We start from the raw sequence: 6000 nt of genomic DNA on the forward strand, positions 1-6000 counted from the left end.
AATAGAGTCAATCTAAAGGTCCAAACATATCGAACCCGGATAACGCCCAATATGGGATATTCGATCGACAGTCAAACGATAACCAAATTCAAATCTGAGCATACCGTCGTGCTCGGGACGACTTGGGGATCATTTTAGGACCCAGAGACCGGCCACAAAGTGGCCTACGTGCCGCCACACCCGCCAGCAACGCATGGGTGCCCAAAGTAATTCTGGCGATTGGAAAATTTCCAAACCGCCAGTCAAGACCTATACCTACATGATTAGGACAATGAGTGGAGCAACTTTTGCTCTTGGGCCAAGGCCAAAAAGTGACCGGAACTTTCCAGAAACACAAGTCGAAACCGGCTGAAACTTTAAGCGATAATTTGAGTTTCAAAACGCAGAAATTGATCCTAATCAATACAACCATCAGCTAGAACACATTGAGATGATGAAAAAGCATGCCTAGATCGAAGAAATTGATAGCCAGAATTGCCAGAACGAGCTCCAAGAAGTTTTACGTAAAACCAATGACTTTTCTGCATTTTCAAGTGGCGGTGGTGGCTGATCGTGGCTGGGAAGGGTCGGGATAGGGAGAGGGGAGTGTGGTCGGGATTGGGACCGATACCACCCAAAATAGTGGCCGGAAGAAGCAACTGCCAGCCAAAATGTGGCCGGCTGGAAGGTTTTTTGTGAGATGGGGGGCTCGCGGAGAGAGAGAGAGAGAGAGAGAGAGAAGAAAACCAAGTTTAAAAAAAACAACTTTGAATTATTTACGGTTTTGCCACTATGTTTCCTTTGATCATAACTTTTCCGTTATAACTCCGATTCGAGCCCACTACGTGTTCTACAGACTCATCTCGACACAATCTAAGCAATAGTACTATTCAGTTCCCCAAAATTCTTCTGGATTAAAAAGTGACCAAAATGACCATATCCCCAAGGGCAAAATTGCAATTTCATAATTTGTTAATTTAATTTAATTAAATGAATACTTAAATTTGGGCCGGGATGTTACATAAACACCCAACATCAAGAACATCCATCAAATTATAATATCACGAATAATATAGTGCTCACAAAATTTAATTAAATTAGTTCCCGTAAAAGGCCCCCTAAGAAACCCCCTACCTTGACACCAAAGCTTTTGCTAGAAATGTAAGGTGTTTCCCAATTTTCCACCACATTCACAAACTCAGTCTCCCACTCTTTTTCTTAACAATTCTACTTCTCTCTACTTCTCTCTACCTCTCTTTCTCTCTTTCCCCCTACCTTGACTTATATATATACAAAGAATAGGTCGGCTACAACTCATTTCCTATTGGATAGTATACTGGCGGTTTATGTACTTACTATTCAAGTAATATATATATATATATATATATAGTCTTGTGGATAAGGAAGAATGTCTTATAAGACACGTTGTGACTCCTCCAATTCCTCCAATCCTAATTTAACATTCTTCACGGTGAGTTGACAAGGCTAGTATACTTAACATGCTTTATTGACACCTAACCACATTATCAAGAACCATTTTACTAATGTATATACATATATATATAATAGGCATGAGAGTAGTGTGGAAATCGAATTTAAGATCTCTTTTAACATCTCAAGAGATAAGCAGCACTGAACCAATAGCTACTTGGTAGAAGATTGCTATTCGTGTTTTTTCTTTTAGCTTTTTTCCTTCATAAATGGAACTTAAGTATAGAGGTAGGCATGACGTAGATGTAGCATCTAAAAGCAAAGCACATTTTGACACCCGTAAGCATTAGATGCCACAATATAAAATTTTAAAATTTTATGAGCCCAAATTGAAAAGACTATTTGTTTTATTGTTTGAACTATGGGTGGGCATCGGACTGAAAAATCGGAACATCGAGTTGGACTGAATGGAAAAAACTGGAAAAAAAAATTCAGTTGACTAAAAAAGTCAACAAATCAACACCGAACCAGATCGGATCAATTCTAACCAGTTCTAGTTTCGATTTCACACCTTTCCAAACCAGACCAGATCGGTTGTGTATTATTTTTATTTTTTTTATAAAATTATTTAAATCAAATTCTGCATTTTTAATCTCATGACTAATATTTCCCCAAGTCCAACTTCAAAATATCTCTCTTTGTATGTAATTGGATCATTTGCTAATTTTCAAGTCCAAAAAATAAAATTTTAGTTGGAATTTGTATAAAAAAAATAATTTGAAAGAATAATAATAATAATCTGGTCCAAATTTGAAAAAATAAAAAATCGAACCGAAATCGGTTCAAACCGAATTGATTGGTAATTTTTTTACTAAAATTGGACCAAATTGGATCGGTCAAATAGTACAGGTTCTGATTCTAGTTTAAGGTGGAAACCGAATCTAACCAGACTGTGCCCACTCCTAGTTTGAACCCCTATTCTCATTGCTCTCTGGTAAATTCTAAATTCTAACCTATTTGGAATTATTATTTTTTTTCCTATCTATTTTCATACCCTAGCCCCCTCTCTCCCAAAAAAAACAATCCTAGAGCCGTTTTCACTTTGAGGGGGGAGGAAGCCACTATTCTTCCTCCCCTCTCCCCTCCTCTCTTCCTCCCTCTCATCTCCCTTCATTTTCAGAGATAAAAGGTTTTCCCTATTTGTCTTCGTTTTGCTATGATTTTCCTCCAACCATCATAGGCGGCTGCGTCTCGGCGTCGGATCTCCACCTGCGTTTCGGCATTGGATCTCCACCACCATCATTTTTGCGGTTTCTTTATATTCGGAATAAGTCACAGAGACTCTTTGGATTCTCTATATAGTATTCACCTTTCCTTTTGTGAGAGCTTTTCACCTCTCGTTTTGTGAGAGCTTTTCATCTCTCATTTGTGAGAGTTTTATTTATATTGTTATGGCTTGGTTTTTTCAAGCTTTATCTCTTTTTTATTATTCTGAGTTTGCAATCTTAGTTGGGAGGCCTATGCTAGAGTTTATTCAATCTTACGTGATCATTAGTAGAGGCGCACCAGATTGTCTTAATTTTGATGTTAGACCACTCCGTTATTGTAATGGCCCTTTGTGGCTAGTGGCTTTTTTGGCTGAATTATAAATGCAAACCTAGAATTTCTCAACAAAAAAAAAACAAAAAAAAAAAAGGACAAATGAATTTTTTATTTTTTATTTTTTTACAAGTCGATATTCTAAACTACTGTATTGTACTGTACAAAAAGTGATCGAACTCGAGTGCAAAAGGACGAGCACACCGCCTTAGCCAACTAACATAACTCATAGCAGCGTTTTAGACAAATGAATTAGGTCTTTCTTTATTTTTCTATTTTAAAACTAAAAGGGAGGATAAAGGAGTAGACGCTGCGAAAGTGAACAAGGGGGTGGGCCTAACTTGAATCCAAACCACGGATATGGTTCACACCTAGATTCTCATAAGGGAGAGATGTTATCATCACATGCCCTTCTTTTTTTGTTAGATTTGATTCTATGATTTTTGAGTGTCAAGTGGGTGCACAAGGAGGAATTTCAAGCCTCTACATTTAGTATCGGTGCATTGAAAGTGAACAAGGGGGTGGGCCTAACTTGAATCCAAACCACGGATATGGTTCACACCTAGATTCTCATAAGGGAGAGATGTTATCATCACATGCCCTTCTTTTTTTTGTTAGATTTGATTCTATGATTTTTGAGTGTCAAGTGGGTGCACAAGGAGGAATTTCGAGCCTCTACATTTAGTATCAGTGCATTTGTGTGCATTTACTAAAATCTTTACTATTTGATTAATCTAACAAGGTTAATTAATCCACATCAGCATAGTTATATTATCTTAAAAATCACATATTGTACCGTATCAATTACCCTTCCCCATCTTTAATAAGAGCAATCTTCCCCTTCCCCTTTCACACCCTCCCCACCCCACGTCTCTTATGCGAAACCCTTTTCCCAGACTCTTATTTCCATGATTGTCATCTCTCCAGTGGTCTAATCCCAACCCCTTCTTATCTGAGTCCCAGATGCAAATAAGAAACAAAACCACATACCTAATGAATTATAAGGCTAATAAAAGCAAAACCAATCAACAATTCGAAGAAATCAAATTTAAAAAAGGTAAGAGAATTGGTAAGCATCAATAATGGATTATACATACATAATATTGGACTTGATACATACATGTAGATTCAAGATTAATTAATAAATAATTATTAATATTGTTCTTCTAATCTTTATATTGAACATGGTCTCTATGGAAGTTGAGGAGAAATTGGAAAGTGCGTGGAATTGAATTTGTTGTGGGAATTACCTTTTATCAACGCTGAACTAACTTGTTCAAAACGCAAGTATAGTTATACCCCAAGTATTGATTATTCTATAGCAAGAGAAATTAACAGTGATAAAGAAAATTAAATACAACTTTATCATTAGGGCTGGACCATTGAGCGATGGCAGCCATGGGAATCTAGGAGTTCGGGAAGAGGGAGACATGAGAGAGAGAGGTTGTGAAAGAGGTGATACCATACAACATGTGATTTTTTTAAGATAATATAACTATGCTGATGTGGATTAATTTACCTCATTAGATTAATCAAATGGTAAAGATTTTAGTAAATGCACACAAATGTACCAATGCTAAATGTAGAGGTTCGTGATCCCACGAGGAGCTGCCCACTGTCCTTTTCGTTTCTTTGTGCTTTTCAGTTGTGTTCCGCAAAAAAAAAAAAGTTCAGGATATCTAACACCCGTCATAATTTCATTTTCAAAATAAATTTTCGACATTCTATTTTTGGTTTCTTTTTCTCAACCAAAAAAAAAAAATTGTGGATTCCTTCAAGTCATATACTGGGCACTTTGTGTGTTATTTGTGTATAATATCTAGCTAGTGGGAAAAGCCCTTTACTTGTAGACCAGTGGTCTCAGGTTTGAATTTCCATAGCACCCTTGCAGTGTATATGTAAGAAACCCCCGTTCCTTTGTAGTTTAGACTATCACTTGTATTTAAAAAATTGTGTATAACGTTGTTACATAAAATACTTTCTTTTTTTTTTTTATAATCAAACGTCATACATATATACACGTACGTACACATTCTCCAAGTTTAATGCACACATTTGTTTACAAATTTTTGAATTTGCATATCATACATGTATTTTCACGTTAAAGACTCCAGTAGCAATTATCGATTGAACTTGGCGAGGCCCAACGCTCATCATCATCTAATGTATTTCAAATTCGGGATCAAGAACTCTTCCCATCCAATTCCTCCACCACCACAAACCCCAGTTAGATTCAGTCATTTCAAATTCGGGATCAAGAACTCTTCCCATCCAATTCCTCCACCACCACAAACCCCAGTTAGATTCAGTCATGATATACTGTTCAGTTATTGGAAGAACCCAAGTACTCTCTTTCGAATCCAGGAAATAGCTCCCAGACATCCCTTTTCCTTTTGGACATGAAAGAATACCGATGATGGCAATGCAAAAGCTTGATGGATCAAAAAAATGGGAAAGATGCAGTAGGCTAATGATGGGGCTGTTGGTTAAACTCCATATTATGAAACAATGCTAAGAAATGCGAGCTTACATTTCGTGCTTCTCTCAGAACCAGTGATTTTAGGAAGAAAGCACTTTAAAGAAAATGGAAACCAGTGTCGAATCAGAGGGAGAGAGAACGGTGGTGGTAAGCGATGGCTGTAAAGAGAGACTGAGAAAGGTGGCGTGATGGGCAGCTGCATTGGGTAATAGAAGCACAATGCCATGAAATCAAGTTGGAAATAGAAGTCAGAAGAATAAGAAGATCGTGGTATTGTGTTCCTGGTCAATACATACATGTTTGTATTAGAAAACCAACAAATCACTTCTCCTAGCATTATGCTCTACAACGAACCAGCCTCAAATGAAATGAGCCTTCAATTAAGACAATCCAACACTTACATTAAACAAATGTTACACATCGTCAACAGCCTATATCATTAACAAAGTTATGACACAAGTGAAGTTGGGTAATATAAACTTATCCGTTCAAATAAATTGCCAACCGCAAAC

Source organism: Prunus avium, chromosome 4 (genome assembly GCF_965620075.1).
Source record: "Prunus avium chromosome 4, drPruAviu1.hap1.1, whole genome shotgun sequence".
Lineage (NCBI taxonomy): Eukaryota > Viridiplantae > Streptophyta > Magnoliopsida > Rosales > Rosaceae > Prunus > Prunus avium.